Source organism: Pongo pygmaeus, chromosome 16 (assembly GCF_028885625.2).
Source record: "Pongo pygmaeus isolate AG05252 chromosome 16, NHGRI_mPonPyg2-v2.0_pri, whole genome shotgun sequence".
NCBI lineage: Eukaryota > Metazoa > Chordata > Mammalia > Primates > Hominidae > Pongo > Pongo pygmaeus.
This window is the reverse complement of record NC_072389.2, coordinates 24640249-24663596: the sequence shown is the minus strand read 5'-3', so window position 1 is coordinate 24663596 and position 23348 is coordinate 24640249. Positions and strand designations below refer to the sequence as shown.

Here is a 23348-nt window from a genome sequence, read left to right as displayed (position 1 = left end):
TGAGTTAAGAAAGGTCATTTATTAAACTTACTTCAACAGAAAACCATTCGTCCCAAAGCAAATCTAGCAATCATAAAAATAACTCACGTAACCCCAGGATGAATACTGGGCACCAACTCCATTTCTGATAGCAACCCAGTCCAGTGAGACTGCTGGGGAAAGTCATCAATGATATCTTTTCCATTGGCACTGAAAGCTAGGACAGAACACAAATCACCTGATCCATCTTCCTCTTCACCAATAAAAACCTGAACTTAAAACTGCACCTAGCCATGTCATACTACATTGTAGTTATTTGTTTTTTACAAAGAGTCTATCTTTTAGAGATAGGTACTAAAATGCTTATGGATGAAATAATACATGATGTCAGCGCCTGGTTTCAAAATAATCACAAGAAGGGAGCATGAATAATTTTGGCCGTGAGGTGACAATCGTTAAAGCCAGGTAATGAGCACATGGAGGTTCATTGTAAACTACATTCCTTACTTTTGCATTAGGTTTAAAATAGGACATTTGGGTTTTTAATTACACCAAGTCAACAATTCCATATAATACCTTTGGTATCTCAGGGAATAAAAACCACATTAATAACATGAAGACTTCTTTTGTCCTTTGATAAGAGCAACATGTCACTCAAAACAAAGAAACCAAATTCTTATTTTAAAAATTTGTCTTGTTTTGATTTGCAAATATTTTAACAATCTCTTAAGCAAAGAAAAATGTTTAAAGTAAAATATTAAATAATCCATTTGTTCTTATGTAACATGAGAAGCTCTAGGAACCTCTCACCACTGTGGAACCACCACCAACTGTGGCCATTTTCTAAGCGATCTGATGAAAAGAGAGGCTTCCACAAGGTTCAGATGAACAAACAAACAATCTCTTTATGGCATCAAGAGTTTATAAAACTATACACATACTTATTTCTCATGCAACTGTTAAAACGGACATAGTATACCTTTCAAAGTGTGCCACGGATTTGATTTGGAATCTCAATAGTATCATATTAAACCAGTTCCTAATTCCCACCATTAGCACATTTCCATTTCTTAAATTCAGTCCTAAATTTTTATACAGCATGAAAAAGGGAGCCAGGCGTGGTGGCTCACGCCTGTAATCCCAACACTTTGGGAGGCCAAGGCGGGCGGATCAATAGGTGAGGAGTTCGAGACCAGCCTGGCCAACATGGTGAAACCCCATCTCTACGAAACATACAAAAATTAGCCAGGCACGGTGGTGGGCACCTGTAATCCCAGCTACTCTGGAGGCTGAGACCGGAGAATTGCTTAAACCCGGGGGTGGAGGTTGCAGTGAGCCGAGATGGCGCCACTGCACTCCAGCCTGGTCAGGGGAGGAGACAGAAAAAGCAGTCCTGACAGTCAGGAGGTGGCCTGTTAATGTCAGTGTTAGGTCATTTCACAGAACAACTGACAGGACAAGTTGACAGAACACGAACATCAGGTAAGGCCACTCTGTGACTGATGAATCAAGGCACAACCAAAACCCCTCCTTAACCATGTGTGATTAAAGTTGAGTCTGATCCAAACCACAAACAACCACACAGTCCCCTATCCTGGTGATATGAACGACTGCTTCCTTACCAATCATGACATTAGCATGGCTCTGTTCTTTCTGCCTGCTAGGTAAATTTATTAAGACATCGTGTCTTAGAATTACCCGTTTTCTCGACCCCTCCCCCAAATACCCAACATAAACTTCATTAGTCCTCGCTCACTCCCTCTGATGGAGACACCCATTCCCCAAGGTGTGTGTTCTCCTGCACTGCAATGAGTTGACATTAATAAATCTGATTGTTTCACTGCAGGTGAGTTCCTCTGTGGCCTTTGGCAGAAGGCAATGACAAGCAAAGGAACACTCTATCTCTTTCTTCACACTTGTTTTCTTTTTTTGTGTGCTTGAACAAAAAGAAATACTAAGTACACATGCGTTAATGAAAAGTTAACATCAGGAATTTTATTACCCAGATAATATTACCTTTCACAACCCCCACACTCTGATGAGTCACAGATCCCCATTTGTATTTTGGTGTGGTGACAGAGGCTTTGACCCGCACTTTATCACCAATCTTGATGTGGGAAGAACTTGGTGGAGGATAGCCTACAGATTTCAATAACAAATCATTATAATCAGTATTCATTTATGGGAATTCTGTCTCTAAGAAAAAGCAAAAGCACTGAACAAAGAATGTGCTCACCTATAAGTTCAGCATGAATGTACCTAACCCAGTAGGTGCCCCCTTTCTGCTGCCAGTCACACTGCACATTGAGATCATGCAATCCATCTCTGTCCAGTTTGATGACTTTGCCAACATCACCTTCGCACACTTCTTCGTACACAGGTCCAGGTCCACTTGTCCTGCGGAAGGAAAGACTCAGTGAGAAGGGCGTGCCCTGCTCAGACTCCCTCTCGCAAGCATCAAGCCTCCGCCACATGGCGATGAGTAACGCTCTGCCCTTCAGGAATCTGCCGACCGCACACACTGTCCGTGACGAAGGGCTCACCCTTCCCAGTGTTACACTCGGTGCTTCTGGGTAAGCACCTTCTGCCTCCTGGGTCTTCCTTCCCTGCTCTCCAGACACCTAACTTGATAGGACGCAGGATTCAATGGGTTTAACACAGTTAGAACCATGTCAGCTACTATTAATATGATCAAATGTTCCCCAAGTTGCTGAAGTTTCAGCTGCTTTCACTCTTCTTCTAAGACTCCTCTGAGAGAATCTGTCAGCCCCACTAGCTCTTTAACTGATGAAGATGGCAGCAATGCCCAAGGCTTATCTGAATACAGAGGCCACAGAAGCAGCACAGAGAGCATGGGGTGGGAAGGAAGGAGGGCTGCAGGTGCCGCTCGGGCACTGGCTCGACTAACTGGCAGACAGGTTTATTCACCACGATGGGAAACGGCAGCTACTAGAGAAAGCCAGCTGAATTTCGGACATGCGGTGATTTGCATGCACTGCACCTCCAACCAGAGATGTGAATGGGAAATCCAGACTTGAAAGGGCTTACATCATAAATGCTGAAGCAGCAATCCTAGGTCTGTGGGAGCAAGAGGGGAGAAAACGTAGGTCTGTGGGAGCAAGAGGAGAGAAAACTCAAGAAGAGTGGGCAGAATATGCCATAGTTATGGGTGAAGCCACACAGACTTCCAGGATATAAAGAATGAGCAGAGAGAAGAGCTCCCTAGAAACATGGAAAGAAACTCAGGAGAGCTGCATTCTAGACCCAAAGGAAGGCAAAGTCAAGCAAGGCTACAGTCTCAGCCACGCTGAATGCCACAAGCAAGCCAAGTGCTTCCGGGACAGAGGCCCCTGGATCCGGCAGGGAACAGACCGTGAGCCATGGTCCAACAGGGTGACTGGGCCACAGGGCCCTGGAATGGAGGGGAGGAGGGAAGAGGTGAACACAGACTTCTCTTCCGGGATAAAGGGTGACACGGAGAAGAGGGTGTCAGCCATGGGGTTCTTCAAGTGTGGCTCCGAACATGGCAACAAAGGCTGACTCGAAAACACTCATTACCACGAACACAGGGTTACATTGCCAACCGCAACTCAACAAATGGTGGGCCCAGGTGAACCCCAGGACTTTAGCACGTCCATGAACTCACTCATAAAAGAACACTGTACAAACAACACGAGTTTAAGACGGCAGCTATTTCATCAAGAAACACGATGTACTGACCTGCAAAGGCCTGTTTAGTTGATTTCTTTATTTTGTGCTTTTCTAACTTGCTTCCAGCGAGGTTCACCAACTGAGCCCAGACAGACAGCATGGGCTCTGTGAAGGGCAGGCTGTTCACATTAAAGGCCACGGCAGGGAGCTGGAGAGGACACAGAAGCTGTCAGCGTGTGGCCAGTATGACTAACCAATGAAACGTGCTGGAAGTCATCAAAACCATGGGCTTAATCCTGAAATGCCACACATACCCGGAAGCCTTTTTATAGCTGAGAATAATCATTTTTTAAAATGACATTAAAGGCAAGATAGAGACTTACACATATAATAAGTATAATCTATATTAATTTTTCTTTACAAACCTGTCAACAGTAATTACATCAGTGTGGTGGTTACTATCTTCTCAGGTATTTTCTATATACTTCAAAAGTTTTCTACAACATGTACATATTCCTATAATAATAAAAAAGAGTACTTTATAGAAAATATAGTCAGGCCGGGCACAGTGGCTCACGCCTGTAATCCCAGCACTTTGGGAGGCCGAGGAGGGTGGATCACCTGAGGTCAGGAGTTTGAGACCAGCCCGGCCAACATAGTGAAACCCCATCTCTACTAAAAATACAAAATTAGCCAGGTGTGGTGGCACACACCGTAATCCCAGCTACTCAGGAGGCTGAGGCAGGAGAATCGCTTGAACCCGGGAGGCAAAGGTTGCAGAGGGACGACAAGATCGTGCCATTGCACTCCAGCCTGGGTGACAAGAGCAAGACTCCATCTCAAAAAAAAAGAAAAAGAATATACAGTAACATTGCACTTGGGCTACATGAAAATAATGTAAATGGCTCCTTCTCCCTGTGCATCCTTGATTCATAGGTTAAGATAACAGTAGCTGCTACATTAAGTCACGTCACTCAAAACAACTAAGCATTTTCTACATGAAGAAAGGCTGTTTTTTTTTTAAAGGTGTTTAAACATGTTTAAGTTTTTTTAAAATTTGAGTTGTTTAATAAAAAGTAGACTTCATAAATTCACATTTTAAAATAATTAGAACTACCTCATAGATGCATGGTACCTTCTAGGTTGCTAAAGCCCTCTCCGTGTCTCTGAGGCTGAAACACACACGAACCACTGCTTTAGGTGCCCTGAGAGACAGGCCCTGCTCACCACAGAAGCGCAAGCTCACACAGCTTCCTGGAAGGCAAACTTGAAGTACCAGAATCAAGTTCTTTCAAGTGTTAATGTTGGTGCTGGGTTCTAGTGTAAAGCCAATTTCCCTTATCATACAGTAACTGCGCACAAGTTCACCTACTGGTTTCAGCTGATTCAATGGGCAAACGCGACACGTCTGCATGTCAGAGAACTGCACGGTGATTTTGCCCTTCGGGGTGATGCGAGTCACGGTGCCTTCTCCAAACTCATCGTGCATAACTTGGCCACCCAGGCGCAGGCAACCATCGATGCCTCCAATCACGGCCAGGACCGCCATGAGGCCCCCCACTTCAGGGTTCTCGGAGTCGGGGAAGTAGTCCTCTAACTAGGCCTAGTGCAGACCAAACAGCGAGCTCCACCAAAGACACTCACGGAGCTGCCCAATCCCTACAGGTTTACCGTTCAACTAAATTAATTCTGAGAACACAAACCCACCCCTTCAGAAGGCCTTCCCGCAAAGCTGTGGATGATGGAGCGGAGCTGGGAGTTGATGTACTTGTCGATGAACCCATTCCACTGAGTCAGGGAGTGCAGCGTGCGCAGCAGTGCCACCACCTCCTCCGCCAGTGTGCTGCTGTGGGTGGCAGTCAGCGAGGCCTGAGGGCGCACCCTGCGCCGCCTCGGCGTGGACTCTGAGGAGGTAACAAGGGGAGAAACTGCTGCACCGCTCTTCACCAGGGCACAGGGAAGGGAGATGGCCACCCACCTCTGAGTGACGGCACTGTGCTGCTCTTCACCAGGGCACAGGGAAGGGAGACGGCCACCCACCTCTGAGTGACTACACTGTGCCGCTCTTCACCAGGGCACAGGGAAGGGAGACGGCCACCCACCTCTGAGTAAGGGCACGTCGGGGGAGCAGGTAGTGAGCAAGCTCCCCAAGAAGTCAAACAGCTTCTCCACGAGGCATTTCATGTCCCTCGCCCTTTCGGTCTTGTCCCATGATGGAAGGACTGCTTGCAACAAATGCACAGCTAAGATCTGATAAAAGAAAATTTAAAATGACAAGCATTAAAAAAAAATCTGATTAAGAAACTAGAGATTGTTATTTTCTCTTTTCTTTTTTGAGACAGAGTCTCGCACTGTCACCCGGGCTGGAGTGCAGTGGCACGGTCTCGGCTCACTACAACCTCCACCTCCCAGGTTCGAGCGATTCTGCTTGCCTTAGCTTCCTGAATAGCTGGGATTACAGGCACCCACCACCAAGCTCAGCTCATTTTTTTTGGATTTTTAGTAGAGACAGGATTTCACTATGTTGGCCAGGCTGGTCTCAAACTCCTGACCTCATGATCCACCTGCCTCGGCCTCCCAAAGTGCTGGGATTACAGGCATGAGCCACTGCGCCCAGCCTCTCTTTATTTTCTGTTCTCATAATGCAAGTAATCATGTGAAAATGTTGAGATGCATTACTTTACAGCCAGGTAATTACACTCAAGTTGATTAGTGATTAGGATTGTCAGGGACTTTAGAAAAAAACATTACAGATGCATGTGTTTAATTAAAAAAGAATTATTTTTAGTTTAATTCTTAAGAGAATTACACTACAAATTCTGTGAAGCAGATGAGTGAGTAGTTGCAGGATTTACCACTTAAGAGAAAAGCAGGTAAACTAAAGGTTAGCAACTTACCAATTATCAAGGACCTCTGCCCCTTGCCTCCAGAAAATCTACCCTGTCACTTCTAGACCCTTTCTGCACTCGTTACTGAATAAAGGCCCCTGAATCTGAGGGCAGGGAACTTCAGTACATGGAGGCCTCTCTCAGGGAACTGGTTTTGCCTGGCAGCACATTACCTGTCTCTGCAGCGAGGCGGCAGTGAAGGGTGCGTGCCCTTCCACGACCTTCATGAGCAGCGTGATCCGCTGCGGGGAGCTGAGGGCGCCGCACACCTGCGGCGTGAGAGCGATGCTCTGCACAAACCCCAGCATACATCAGCTCCGGTGTTGCTCCCTGTACATCAGCCTGTTTGGAGAAGCTGTGGGAGGGAAAATAGATATGCTTGGTTAACAAGTCCCTAAAGACAAATCCCTAAAGATAAATCCTTACTTTTTTTTATCAACTTATTTTATTTTCTACAATAAGCTCCTTTAAAATATATTGCAGTTTGTAAATTAATTCAAACTAATTCAAAGTGAGAAGTGGAAGGCGGCTTTTAAGTTAGTTCAAGAAACATTTCCGAATTTTTTTGTTTGATTTTTTTAGAGATGGGCCCTCACTATGTTGCCCAGGCTGGTCTAAAACTCCTGGGCTCAAGTGATTCTCCTGCCTTGCCCTGCCGAATAGCTGGGACTACAGGCATTTTTAAAACCTTGTAAGCATGTGTAGTAAAAGTAGTTAGGGAATTTTAGCTATGCATTGTTTCTAGGCAATAGGAAAATGATCTATAATTCAAATAGCAGTAATTTGCAACAGTGCATCTATTATATTTTTAATTTCGTGTTTTAAATATCTCCACATTTGCTTATATTTAATCTGCACCACTTAAATACTTTTTTTGTATTTTTAGTAGAGACAGTTTCCAATCCAAGTTTAATACATCTGCATTAACAAAATTGAGTTTTTCACTAGGTTTACACCATTGGATTCTGGCACCAGTGGGCCCACCTCTGCTCTGCCTGGCTCTAGGACTCCACTACTCCCTGAATGGAGGCTGAGGCTTGGAGGCTGGGCCCCCCAAGGGACCCCGCCCACAGCTCCACAGGACCTGCTCTCCCTCCCACCTCCCCCACCCTGCCCTCAGCTATCCAAGCTTATGAGGACACCTGCCTTCCTTCAGCACACTCACATGAGCTCACACACACACACTCTCACACCCTCATATGCATCCTCACACTCACACCCATACTAAGTTATTCAGACACACTCATGGGCACTCACACACCCACCCTCACACTCTCAGGTGCACCCACCACTGTCACAATCACTAACACACACACAATCCCAGTCACACATATGCACACACAACAGATGCAAGCTGACACACTCCTATGCACTCTCACATACACTTACCCCTCCCAATGCATACAAAAACTCACATATGCACTCACGCTCCTAAACACTAGTCACAACTGATTACTCACCTACTCACACCTTTACCCACACACTTTCTCACTTTACACTCACACCTACACTGTTATAACCTCCCACTGACACGAGCAAAATACTCACATTCACTCACACGCATTCACAATAACGTCACTCGTGCTCACACAGATACAAGGCACTCATACACATTTACACAAATGCTCGCACTCAATCGCACACTTACACGAGTGGGTGCTGCCACCCACTCATACTTCCTCACACTCACCAAGCCTCACTGACTTACACTTCATCTCATTCGCTCACCCAGTAATCCCCTCACACTCATGCCCCCCTCATGCTCACCCTCACACACACACACTGGCTCAATGCACTGATGCTTTCACTCCCACTTCACCTGAATGTAGTCACCTGCCCACTCACACGCTCTCATGGACATACACACCACTCACATAAATGCACGCATACACACACCCACACAACCACATGCTACAAACACACCGTCACACTTGCAACACAAACGCTCAGCCACTTGCCCATCGACTGCTAACACACTCACTCTCATCAATATGTGCGGATGCTCCAGCACACCACTAATACACGCATGCTCTCACACACACTGGAGCACGCCCACATACCCACCCACACTCACATGTGCTCACTCTCAGTCACAGGCACACTCACCCCACTCCCTCAGCTCACATTTCTCATACTTACTCTCCACACACACAAACACTTTATGGATTAAACTGTGCCTGTCCCCCAACTTCACATACATTCGGAACCTCAGAATATGATCTTATTTAATGAGGTCTTTGTAGACGTCATTAAGGTAAGAATTTAGGTGCCATCATGTTGGATTAGAGTCAAAGAAACTCAGTGAGAGAGTCCTTTCAGAGAGAAAAGGACATGCAGAACACAGGGGCAGGGGCCATGTGAAGACACAGGCAGAGACTGGCACAATGCGTCCCCACACCGAGGAAGCCTGGAGCTCCCAGAAGCTGGACGAAGTAGGGAAGGACCTTCCCCTAGAGCCTGTGGAGGGAGCATGGCCCTGCCCGCACTTGGATTTGCGACTTCTGGTCTCCAGAACTCTGACAGAACAAATTTGTTGTTTGAAGCCAGTGTTATGGGTTAAATTCAGAATTGCAAAATTGGTATGTTGAAGCCCTAACCTCTACCGTACCTCAGCAGGTGACCTTGTTTGGAAACAGGGTCGCTGCAGATGTAATCAGTTTGATGAGGCTGAATGATGTCCCTATGAAAAGGGGAGATTTGGAGGCGACTCACACACAGGGAGAATGCCATGTGAAGATGACGGCAGAGATCGGGGTGACACCTCTACAAGCCGAGGAACGCTAAAGAGGCCAGCAAACTCCAGAAGCTGGGGCAGAGCCCTGAAGCAGCTTCTCCCTCACAGCCCCAGAAGGAACCACCCTTGATCTCAGCCTTCTAGCCACCAGAACCATGAGAATTTCTACTGTGTAAGCCCCCAAGTTTGTAGTACTTTGTTACAGCAGCCACAGGAAAGGAATCCACACACATCCACACCCACCCACATGCACACCCAGACACGACAAGCGTGCGGCCCCCAGCGCAGACTCCCTGGGCCCTCGATCTCTCATTCCATACATGTCTTGTCCGTCGTTCCGCTTTCCACTAACATTCGCAGCAGTCCGCATAAAGTCTTGGTGGCTTCGCTCTGCATGATCTCAGCATGAACTCCGGCAGACAGACAAAGAGTCTGCAGTAAGTTAATAGTGCTGGTAAACATCATTGCAGTGGGGTGAATGTTCCTTTCAGTTTGTTCGGCTTCTAAAAAAAATAATCAAAATAACAAATTATATTGGCAGCCCCAGCCTCTTGGATGGTCTTACGAAGCCCACCCATGTGAAGCTTCACATGTCTTTTAGGAACAGCTAAGAAATGTCACGAAACCTCCTCCCACAACCTGGATCTCCACAGATAGGATCTAGCTTTCTTGGTCCACCCCTAAATTCTCACCTCTGCTTCCCTAGAAGCGATAAAGTGCTGACTAACTCCACATTACATGAAGAGTTCAGAGTCAGGGACCGCAGAGGAAAGGTAAAGGCAGGTAGAAGGTGGGGTGTGCTCCGGCGGGGGCTCTCACTGGAGGAGGACGCGATGGACCGAGACTGCAGGGCAATTCCACCAGGCCTCGGCTCACTCGCTCAGATGCAGGCTCAGCACCAACCACATGAGACTCACTGGTGGTGCAGCTGCCCCGGCCTGGCCACCACATTCTCAAAGAGGGGCGGGTGCACTCGTGAGAGGAAAATGCAGAAAGTCAGTTCCAGCCAGATTGCCAGATCCCACAGCCACTCCACGCACCTGCATCGGAGGTGCCTGGGAGCTTATTTAAATTGCAGGCTCCAAGGACAGAGTGCCAGCTGCAGATGTGTCCTGACATCCCATTCTAAGGCCCAGATGGCAGTGGTGGCAGCCAGCACCTGGACAGTTTGTGGGCTGCCTTGGACTAAATGCCTTCCTGAGTCACCCACCAGAGTCGTCCTCTGTGTCCGAGTCCTCTGCTGAGGGCTGTGCAGCGGCCGGCAGGTCTGCCAGCTTGAGGTCGTATTTTCCTTCTTTCCCCATCCTGTAGGAGTTGGTGCTGCCCGTGTCCCACTGGACTCTTATCCACCCGTCCTCTCCCAGCTCACCAATCACTCGGCCTAGGCCTGGAGGAGGCCCATCCTGAGAAAGACAAAGGAGAGATCAGTTAGGAGGGTGCGTGCCCCGCCCTGGTCCTTCCATGGCTCCCAGCAGACCTGCCACACAGATGTCGCCATATGCCACCATGTCTGTCAGGGGCTGTCCCCAGACACAGATTTCACCTCTCCTACAAAATGTGTGCTTGCATCATTTTAAATTAAATGGCATAAAATAACGTGATCATGCTGCTTTACCAAGGAAGTCGGGGAAATCTCATCTCAATGAGGATCCTCTGAGTCAATGCAGAGACAGGGCTTTGCAGCAAGTCCTGACCCCTCCATCCCTCAAGGGCCTTGCAAGAGCAGAAACCTGAAACAAGCACCAGCACCTCCACATTCCCTTTGCTTCAGTTTCCCCCGGGCCCCAGGGGGAAGCTCTGTCTCTCACTTCTGCAGGAGAAAGCTGTTTCTAGGATGGATGCTGCTGTCTCCAGACACTGCTATTTCTAAGATGACTGTGACAAAGCCGGGGCTTACCAGCGTGGCTGAGAAAAGCTAGACAGACCATGGGAAGGTGAACACTGCCCTAACTTAGCTAGGGCTGTGGTAAGTGACTTCCACCTGGAGGCACCTGGCAGAGATATATATATATATATATATAAAGAAGCTCAATGTCATTCATCATTAGTGAAACACAAATCAAAATCACAATGAGATACCACTTCACACCCACTAGGATGGCCTTAATCCAAAACAAACAAAAAAAAAGAAAACCACAAAAAATAGTGTTGGCAGGGAAGTAGAGAAACTGGAACCCTGGAATCCTGCCCACTGGTGGTGGGAATGTAAAAATCATACAGCAATGTGGAAAAGTTTGGTAGTTTCTTAGTAAGTTACACATAGTTGTACCATATGACCCTGTAATTCCAGTCCTAGCTGTATAATCAAAAGAACTAGAAACAAGTGTTCAAACAAGTATTTGTATATAAATGTTCCTAGCAGCACTATTCACAAAAGTCAAAAGGCAAAACCAACCCAAATGTCCATCAACAGATAAATGAATAAACAAAATGTTATCTATTCATACAATGAAATCTTTTTCAGCCATAAAAATAAGGTACTGATATATACCAAATGAAATAACCCAGACACAAAGGCCACAAATGGTATGATTCCATTTATATGAAATATCCAGGATATGCAAATCCATAGACAGAGAAAGCAGATTTGTGACTATCAGGGGCTGCAGAGCAGGGTGAGTCAGGACTGATGGCTAAATGGGGTGCATTTATAGTGATGAAAAAGTTCTACAACTAGACAGTGGTGATGACTCTAGAAAATTGTGAATGTATTTAATACCGCTGAACTGCGATGTTAAAATGCTACACTTTCTGCTATTTGTGTCTTACCATAATTTACAAAAAGCTTAAAAAAAAAAAAAAAAAGAAAAGAAAAGAAATCAAAGCAAAATCCTGACGTTTTCCCAAAGGCTCTCAAGCCAGTGCAGACCTACCAATCAGGCGCAGTGCCGTCTGAGCGAGGGCCAGCATGCCGGAATTGAGCAGGAGGTCGAGGTTGTTTGCGCCGTGCTGCAGGATGAGCATGCTGAGTACCACCAGGAGGAAGCGGGCTTGCGGGATGGTCCCCAGGCTCGGTCCTGACAGGTTCTCATTGGTGATGGTTTGCAGGGGAACTGGCTGGATACCTAATGAGCATTGGCACCCACTGACATTTCTTGTGATGGATACAAGAATAAACGTAACGCAGAAAGCACGGGCGATTACTCTAAACATCTGACTATTTTGACACCCACTGACTTTTCTCGTGCATGAATGCAAGAATAAACTAATGCAGAAGGCACGGGCGATTACTTTAAACATCTGACTATTTTCCAGGGGTTTCCACTGAGTGGGCAGCTCTGTCATGCTGCACGATGGGCCTACCCCCTGTATTCTGTGCACAGGTCGTTCCATCTGTCTACAGGACTTAGCATGGTGCTCTCTGAATACCTTGGTGCCCTATTCCATTCCTCCCATTTCAAATGTAAAAGTTATGTCTCCCTTTTCCTCCACAAAACCAATCCAATCAACTCTCTGTAGATGCTCAAACTATACAGAAAATAAATATTAATATAGGACACAGACACTTTAGGATATATGGTGATACACATAAAAAGGTCAAAATGTGAAAATGTTATACTAGAGTACTTCAACATTGTCTCCTGCTAAATTTTAAAGTTTTGTTTAAAATCTGAGAAAGCTGACAGCAGCATAGATTATACAAGTACAAAGTACAAACTTATTAAAGTCTTCTCAAAAGCAAAAATTGGCATTTGCAAGTTTCCACAACATATAATTAAAGGCAAACTATAAAATAACACTGATGCAGTTGTTGACTCACCAAACTCTTTAAATTTGGCACTGGCATCCATCAAAACATTTCGAATGTTCCTAACAGTCCAAGCATACAGCTAGCCAAAGGTGACTTCCAGCAGCATCCGATTAAAAGGTGGGATCAAATCAACATCCTTTAAACAATCAGTAAGAGGTTCCCTTTCAAATAAAGATAAAGAATTTGACTCGGGACACTGCCAGACTTCTAACTGTTACAGAACAACATTCTGTTGCCACAGCTTCCTTAATTAAGAAAAAAAATATGCTAACGTTTTACCCTGTATCGATTCCTTCAGGAATAAGTCTTTGCCATCCACAAAACATCGCATACTGCACAGATGGAAGTAAGAAATTCTTGCTCACCAGTTTTAAAATTGTATCTATCCCTTCCAGGCGAACCTCTGCTCTCTCCAACTGCAAAATATCATGCATACAGTTAAGTGTTATGTATATTACCCAATGCAGAGATGCATTTCTCATCAAATGTTACCTGTTTTAGTAGGCACTTTCTTATTTTTTTCCACATCCACTGGCTCTTCTTTAAGGGCAAATTCAGCAATTGTACTGAGGAGTGGAGACTGCGGATAAAGAGCCTGCACATTCTGCTTCAACCACTTGTATTTGTGAACACCTGTAACAGTACTCAACCGCGGCTGCCATTTGTCCTAACAAAGGAAAACAATTTTCATCATTAGTCTGCCCTATTTAATATTAAACTGTGCTCTAAAAGTTATTCAAGTAAAATATAAATGATGCTCACAGGTTTAAATTGGTTAAAATATGTTAAATTTAGTAATTAATACACGGTTTTAAAACTATGCTATAAATATAAGTGAATTTATAATCTTTATACTAATGTATGTTGGAACAGGCTAGCTTGGCATATAAAGTTAAGTGATGGTCCATATTAATAGCCACAGGGCCCAGCACTGTTTCTGGAACAAAGAATATATTTAAGGAATGAATGGTGGATAACTAATGATACAATCTAGTACCAAAAATAAAAGGAAACCCTTCTCCAGCTACAGCTCTGACCAGGACATCATAAGTCAAGTTCATGAAGCATCACTGGGGCCGTATTTCTAACAACCACCCGTCCCTCCCTCCGGATGCTCAGGTACAGAGGTACGAGACTGTGGATTCCTTTGCTACGTGCTATGATTCTATTCAACCAACCTCAGAATCACAGAAAATACTGCACCTTGGGCGATTTAATCGCAAGGGGTCTCTTGTCCACATTTATTAGACTATGAGGCAAAATGCAAGCTTCTTCTAAATCACTCTCTTCATTTCCAATTTTTTCTTCATTATCCGTAGATTCTGGCTTCTTAGGAACTGTGTTTTAAAACATCATTCACTATAAAAATCATACACTTAAATATAATTTTAAATTAAGAAATACTTAGATTTGCATGAAGGACAAATATTTCATTCAAATAAACATCTAAACAACATTATAAATTGCAACGCTCAAACAACAAGAGTGAAATGATCACCCTGGCAGAACAAAAAGACAAAGTGAGAGTGCGATGAGGGGAGAAGCCCCAAAGCAGGGGAAGCCTGGCAGCCAGCAAGCTCTTCCTCAAGTGCCAGAGAGTGAACATTTGAGTCTTTCAGGCCATGCAGTCTGTTGCAAATACTCAACTCTGCTGCTGTAGCACAAAAAGTAACCACAGATAAAGCAACAGGTGTAGCTGTGCTCCCGTAAAACTCTATTTATGGTGCTACAATTTTAGCTTCATGTAATTTTCATGTGTCAAAAATAATATACCTCTTTTGATTGTTAAAAAACAATTTCAAACTGGAAAAAAAGAAAAGGTCTTAGTCCATGGGCAACACAAAGCAAGCAAGAGGTGGAATTTTACCCACAGTTCCTGGCTTGTCCACCCTGGTCCAGTTCAGAGGTTCTGTTAGTGTGTAACCGAATCAATTGAATTCACTGTGATATGTGGAATTTCCTCCCTATATTTTATCTCTTTTAAAATTTTTGGTCTAAATCTCCTCAGCATATAATATAAAAAATAAGCAACATGATAACACACCTGGGCAGTAAAGAGCTAACATAGCAGGCCGGGGTTGCTCAAACCCTGCAAATTCCCAAGGAAGGTCTGTCCCTTCAGGATTGGTCCTTCTTCTAAGAGCTGAGCTCTGAGCCCTTGGAACATCCTGCCTGACAAGCTTTTTGGTATACCTGACACCCAGGACCTTGTGGCAGTGGTCTGGCCAGGTAGTTTATGCTAATGATGTGACTTGCGAGGGACCACTTGTTTTTGCACCAGGGCACTGGAGTCTGAGTAATTGAGGTCAGTCACATGGGCACTGCCTGCATAGGTGACTGGCCCCCAACAAAATCTCTAGACTCGAGGCTCAGGTGCGCTGGCCCGGTTAACATTTCTTCACACATGATGTGACACACTTGCTGGGAGAGCTAAGCACATGCACGTGATGCCACTGGGGAGAGACACCAAAAGCTTGTGCCTAGTTTCCTCTGGACTTCCCTCCATGCACCCTTCCCTTTGCTAATTTTACTCTGTATCCTTTTTGCAGTAAAAAAACACAGCTGTGAGTATAACAGCTCTTCTGAGTCGTTTTAGTGAATCATCAAGCCTGAGAGAAGGCTCGGGGATCCCTGACACAGCAACAGGAATATTAATCACTTAATCTTTTCAAGTTACTTAATTTCCAAAAAAAAAGAAAACCAGCTTGAAACAACACACAATAAATCTATAAACCCACAAGAAACTCTAAAAGTGACAGTGTGGGCTCAGAACCCACGGATATGAGATGGCAAATGGTGGAGTCTCTCTCCCTCATGCCGAGGCAGCCTGTCTCCTAGGCCCGGGCTGAGTTCCTGCGTGCCTGGGTTAAAGGAATCGCAGCAGTGTGACTGCTGTTACTTCCTGATCCAGAGCACCCATCGGATCCAGACAGGCTGTTATGGTGTAGGGTTTGTTCAGGAACAATCAAATTAGGATGGCTTCTAAAACACTTTAGTCTTTCATAAGCTTATTGTTCAAAACACCCATCAGAAACTCAGTAATTAATACTGTTCAATAAGCAGGTTTGTGAGTAAATCAGTATAAGTCATAATATGATCAGAGGCCAGGCGCGGTGGCTCACGCCTGTAATCCCAGCACTTTGGGAGGCCGAGGCAGGAAGATCACGAGGTCAGGAGATCAAGACCATCTTGGCCAACATGGTGAAATCCCGTTTCTACTAAAATACAAAAATTAGCCAGGTGTGGTGGCGTGTGCCTGTAATCCCAGCTACTTGGAAGGCTGAGGCAGGGGAATCGTTTGAACCTGGGAGGTGGAGGTTGCAGTGAGCTGAGATCACACCACTGCACTCCAGCCTGGCGACAGAGCAAGACTCCGTCTCAAAGAAATAAAAAAAGGATATAATCAGAAATTTCTGTAGTTTATTTATAATCACAAGTGACTAAATTCTAAACTACTTTATAATTTCTAAGCATTTTTATTCAAATTTGGATTTAATGCAAAAAGACTTTTCTGTACCCTTACACAGCTACTTCCAGGAAAATGTCAGTAACTCTTTTAGCTTCCCTTTATAATTCTCCATGTATCAGAATACTCAGTATTTCCAAACAAAAAACATTTCTTTAGAAGAATGGCAATAAGTTTAAATGTTCCCATTATATCTCATTACCAGGATAACTAATAAAATAAAAATACTTCCTCGTTCCCATCAATTTAGCAAAGATTATTTACATTTTCAACATCAATTTACTAGTAATCAAATCATACCACACTCAATTCCTAATCTGCCTCATTGTCTGATTGCTTGGAAAAATAAGCGAGATTTCTGTATTTAATCATAAGTATACATAAAAATGATGGCAGCAGGTAGAAATGTCACATGGAATCAACAGTAGAGAAACTTCACTCTGAAATCACAGGTCCAGTGAGGCAGGGTGAAGCACATGCTTTAATAGTATCTTCTGTCCTTTTACATTCTCACCTCTCTTTTTCCTTCATTCTTGAATTATCTTCTGAGCTATCCTCCTCCAACGGGGCAAAGAACTTAACGATTTAAACTTAGACATTATAGAGAGGTCATTACAAACAGCAGGTCTCAATTCATTAAAGAGGAATCTCAAACGTTCGATGACAGGAGCACAGACCTCCTTGTAAGAACGGCCCTGTTCTTGATGAGTCTGCAAAGTTAACCAGGAAAAGACAACTTTAACAACAAATATTTCAGCAACTGTCTGCAAAGCACAGAATAAAAAGAATTAAAATCTATCACCTTAATGAGCGAACATTTTGCTTGGTAGACAACTCTACAAACATCCACCACTGACTTAGGCAACGTTCTGTGCTTTACTTGCTCAATACCAAGTGCACCTGAATGAACTAAAGATAATGCCACATGACCTGTAAAAAGACATTTAAAAGAAGGGCAGGGAAGGAATGAATATGTACTGCAGGTTAGTCAAGGGATCTGCAGTGTAGCTAAAGTACACAGATATTGAGCTCCTTACCTAAATCTTCATGTTTCGAGAGGCAACATAACAGCAAGCGACTGACATCTTCCACGGGATGCTCGGGGGGAAACATGATCGGTGTGGTCAAATGGCACTGCCTACAGTACCTTTCTATTTGACACAAAAAGTCCTGCAACAGAAACAGCTGGAGGTAACCTCAGAGCCACCCAGTGAGTCTTCACAAATCTTAAACATGCCACAGCTTCTGATGCACTTGCAGTCAGTAATGCTTCTGAAGCCTCGCTAGCATGTTAACACAATCAGGTTCTCACCTCAAAACCCTCCAAATAATACATGAAACAAAGTCTGTGCTGTGTTAACCAAAGAGCACATAAGTATTCCTATGTCAAAGTCCTCAGATAAACAGAGCACTGAGGTGGCAGTGGGGGCAGGCCTAGCTCACCTTCACGTTGTGATCCTGAATGTTATTGTCTGCAATGGCTTGCAGAAATGCCTGGGAATGGTCCCCCAGAGCCCATCTGTGGGAGTAGAGTCGAGATTTGCTGGCAGGTGTGCCCCTGGGGAGCTGCAGTGGTCCTCATCTTTCTCCTCTTTGTAGCTGTAGTGGATCTGGCTGGTGTGAGGCTTCCAGAGAAGATGGATGACTGAAGCCATTCTAGAAAATGCACATGCAGACATGAAAGAGAAACTCAAGTGCACAACTCAAAATAAATACTATAAAAAAAAAAGATGCTCAACTGAACACTCAATTTAGAAGGTGAAATTCAGCATCATTCATATGAAAGAGCTCCACCTAAGATGTTTACACAGGTTGACTTATAATTCCTCTATCTATGTGAACACACTTTCTGGTGATTCCACACGCCTCAGGCATGGCATCAGAACTCAGGATCGTAGTTCCAGTCCAGCATTCACTGGATACCTGTGCTCTGCCTGCAGCTGCCTGGTTCCACAGATACCGTGTGAAGACTGAGGTGCACATTCTAACAAGGAAGGCAGCAAAGGGCACCACTGACACAATTAATCACAGGATTTCAAGTCCAAAACTATGTGCAATGGATGACTATGGGGGTACCAGGGAGACCGGAAGACAGACCACCGCTATTCTGAGGGTCAGTAAGGGACTTGTGGAAGCAACAACTGAGCTAAGATGAGAAGTAAGACCTAGACGCTGAGTATCCAGGCAGGGAAGAGCACATCTGAAGGATTTCTACAAAGAATTACATCCTCAGGGTAAGCTACGTATTCCTAGAGCACTTATAAAGGAACGAAAAGGAGAAAATATTTAACAAACACACAATCTTTAATGAAGGATAGATCCCTGGAGATGCGAGGGCCGACGGACTGGAAAGGAGACCTGTGCGTGGTGCCAGGCACGGGATCGGCCACTGCGAATGTTAATTACAACTGCTTATGGTCACTTGAGGGAGTGGCACATACACACAAAATTAGTATGTGCACCACTACAGATCTCTATTAAGGATCTGTGTTATCAAATACTGCTCCAAATCCAAGCAATCAAAGCGGGCATGCACTTAGTGTTCTTTTACTGGACATTTAGATTTTAGAGCACTCAGGAGCATTCCCCAACCCACCACATTCATTCTCCTGAAACACTAATCCAATGCCGACTCTCTCTGGCCCTCTCTCTTTAAGCACAGGACCGCCCCTCCTTACTGCTCCAAGATAAGCCTCTGAGCCTCCTGTGGATCGGACCCACCTGCCAGGGCCCATGGCACCCTCTGCCCTGGAGCTCGCCAGCCCTGCCCTCCTTGCCATTTTAAACAAAGCCCATCTTCTGGCAAGCAATGAGCCTTGAGGAGGACAGAGGGAAGCAGACACCTCAGAGGGCACCACAGGCAGCCCAGCACTGCACAAAGGTCCACCCATCGGGGGGCTGTGTGGACACCAAGATCCTCCTTCCCTGCAAGCCTCTGTCACACCCACTCTCGCAAGCAGCAGGAAAGCCCTGCTCCTCTCAGCAGTGCCCTTGACACTCCTGCGTTTTCTGCCCAGAATGCTCCCTCACACAATTTCAGGACTGCTGCCAATGTGAAGCCTTTCTTCTCCCAGAACCACGTATGAACCTCTCCATTTCACCATTCACCACCTTGTAACGTGACCTGCTTAGAATGCTGGCTCATCAACAAGCAGCAGCTGAAGGCAGAGGCATGTCCTATCCATCACTGCATCCTGAACACCTCACATGGTAACGGCACTAGAAAGCAGAGGCGTGTCCTATCCATCACTGCATCCTGAACACCTCGCACGGTAACGGCACCAGAAAGCAGAGGCGTGTCCTATCCATCACTGCATCCTGAACACCTCACATGGTAATGGCACCAGAAAGCAGAGGCGTGTCCTATCCATCACTGCATCCTGAACACCTCACATGGTAATGGCACTAGGCAACTGCTCAACAGAAGCTGCTCAATGGACAGACAGACAGACAGACAGATGGGAAATGCACAACTACATGAAGGAAAATGTAAACCCATCTTAGGAGACAGGAAGAAACTTATTATTTTAGGTGGTTACAAAGGCTGCCATCCTGAACTATAACTGACTTGAGCCTGGTCTGGTAAAAACGCAGTCCTCAAGTAGAATGCTGTTCCCTGAGAGGACAGCTGATCCACATTCTGTGCAATTTCTGGGCATTCAGGCAGAAAAAAGCCATGCTGAGCCCATCAGGCAGAGGCTGCAATACGTGAGAACACCACAGGGTAGACGGGTAGACATTCCTGCACACTTTTTAGCTTCCTCTGCAGCAACAGACCATGAGGGCAAATAACAGCCACTCACAGCTGTTTCTACCTGATTCAGTCTCACTATCCTTATTATTTTTTTTTTTTAACGTCATCAACTGTGTTGAATACTCCTCTCCTTTTTTTGTTGAGACGGAGTCTTACTCTTGTCACCCAGGCTGGAGTGCAGTGGTGCGATCTCAGCTCACTGCAACCTCTGTCTCCTGGGTTCAAGCAATTCTCCCACCTCAGCCTCCCGAGTAACTGGGATTACAGGCACCTGTCACCACGCCCAGCTAATTTTTGCATTTTTAGTAGACATGGGGTTTCACCACATTGGCCAGGCTGGTCTCGAACTCCTGACCTCAGGTGATCCACCCGCCTCAGCCTCCCAAAGTGCTGGGATTACAGGCATGAGCCACCGCCTGGCCATCTCCTACTTTTTTAAAGAGAGAGTCTTGTTTTGTCACCCAGGCTGGAGTGCAGTGGTAAGATCATGACTCACTGCAACCTCAACCTCCCAGGCTCAAGCGATCCTCCTACCTCAGCCTCCTGAGTATCTGGGACTCCAAGTATGTGCCACCATGCCTGGATAATTTTTGTGTATATTGTAGAGATGGGGTTTTGCCATGTTGCCCAGGCTGGTCTCAAACTCTTGACCTCAAGCAATCCACATGCCTCAACCTCCCAAAGTGCTGGGATTACAGGCATGAACCACTGTGCCTGGCCCTCTCCCACTCTTAATGGCACTTAACAGTTCAAAAAAAATAATCTGCTAATCAGCAAAAAGCAAAGATTTTCTTACTGGCACATTCAATCTCGACAGGAGACAGCGGTGTGCTCATTGCTAAATAGGAAGCATGTAATCCGAGAAGCAGGCCCAGATTCCTCTCTGTGTCTATCAGAGGTGAAGAGAGACTTCCCAGATCTGGTATGGTGACAACTTCTTGGTCAGGCTGGAAAAATAAATTTCATCATCAATCTGAGGAAACAGAATTAATTAAAAACATAAAACCAAAAGGACAGCTCTGTCCTGCAACTGTACCGCCATGTGAGCCCAGGGGTGCTCTGGGCGTTCTGCCCCTCCATCCTGTAATGAGTTTTTGCTGCTGTGCCCAAGTAACAGCTGATACCACAAAAACCCACATGCCCAATAAAGCAGGCAGCAACCGCACAGCCCTACTGTAGAAAATCTAAAGCACAGATACGTGATTTGGCTAGAATATTCCTTAGGAATCAGTTTCCAAAGTGACTGTACACCATGCTTCAGAAAGTATAATGAATTGTTACATGCATAAAGAACCCACTGGGCAACAAAACTATGACAAGTATTCGATGACAAGTATTAGTGGACTGTGACCACACATGTAGAGGAAATGAAATTTATTCTAACAAAAATCAAACTCTGAAAAAAGCAAGAGTTCAACTTTTCCAGTCACAGAAGATATTTACAGCAAAGTTAATTCTCCCCTTCATAAAATGCTTTAAGCCCTGCCCTAATGGCATTTAATACATTTTATTACTTGCAGATACCTGGAAAGCTAATCCCAATATATAAATTCTATGTGTTCGTGAATACATAGGAAGGACATATTTCTATTGTAAAGAATTACACTTCTACATAGTTCTTCCCAAAAAATACACACCTCAAGATAATAAGCCATTCCAAATTTCTACATAAGACCAAAGTTTAACCTCTTTTCTTGTGGAACACTGTCTATATTTCTCACAAATTGAACATTTACAAAACAATCTTTCAAGACCAGTACATCACAGATCTTAACACGAATAAATGTAAATTCATTTATGACAAAACTTCTAAAGGATCTTTATATTTATCCCTAATGCCCCCCAAAAGACTCAGATATCAGTACTTCTAGATCCAAATATTCCTATCACAAACACACAGAGGGTATCCCCTGCCATCCTCTGCATCACTCAAGGCATACAGCCTCACCTCCAAATATTGGCCAACACAAAATGCGTGCATGGATTCCCGGGTGTCTTCAAACTGCAAAGCAGCTTCCAAAGCTACCACTGGGTCTTCTCCTGCAAACTGAGCTGAAACAAAAAGAGAAAAAGCAACATGAGTTCAATTCAGCTTGCCTGAAGAGCTACAGGAGAAACAGTGAGTAGGAAATAAGTTAGGCGCTTAACTCAAAAGTGAGAGTTACCAGAGTATAATGACCTCCCACTGTCTCCCAGGGTTGCCTGGGCGGACTCAGAACTTGAAATGAGTTCCAAGTATTAAAACAAAAATGCATAATGAAAGGAAATTCTTCAAATGTGCTCAATTTGTTGATAAGACAGACACCAAAGCCACCGATACATTAAAGTATGCGGGGGCTGGCACAAAACTAAAGAAATCATTTATAAGCCAAATACTCTGCTTAGAATGATACAGGCTGTAACTTTTAACCAGGAAATAAGAAGTGTAATCTTACCAAGAATACTATTTCCTGTTAACAACTGTGTCTGGAAGTCCTTTATATCATACACTTTCCCGTCAATCACAGTCCAGAAACCTCCATCTTTATTATGGTTCTCCAAATCAGCTTTGCGTATAAGTGTCACTTCCTCATTATTTCTACAGTTCTGACCTGTAAAAAATGACTCTGTATATACAGAAACCAGAATCAGTCCATCGATCAATCAACAGGTAAAATGAAAAGAACAAACTGTGTGAAAGAACTACAAGCAGAAATAAACAAATCCACAATCAAAATGGGAGAAATACATACCTAGCTCTGAAACTAATACCACACATACAAATTCTATTAAACATAGAATGCTTTAAAAAAAAATCTAGACAGCATGAATATCAAATCTGGCCATGCCAGGCCACAGAGCAAATCTCAACAGATTTCAAAGAAATAAAGTTACAGAGCATGTGTGCTGACTACAATGCAGTTAAATTAGAAACAGGTTTTCAAAAATTCATTCAAAATAAAATAAAAATGACTCTGTATATACAGAAAATAAAAATATTCATTCACATATTTGAAAATTACAAAATACACTTATAAGTAACCCAAAATTCTAAGAAAAAATGACTATGAAAATTAGAAAATGTGTTCAATTAATAATCAAAATACTGCAGATCAAAATTGGTGACATACAACTAAATGCATGCT

General features: G+C 44.5%; 1 pseudogene; it reads right to left on the bottom strand.

The window, feature by feature from the left end:
- Nucleotides 1-173: 173 nt before the first annotated feature.
- LOC129028709 (putative HERC2-like protein 3) lies at nucleotides 174-22824 on the bottom strand (annotated as a pseudogene).
- Between the last annotated feature and the right edge of the window lie 524 nt (nucleotides 22825-23348).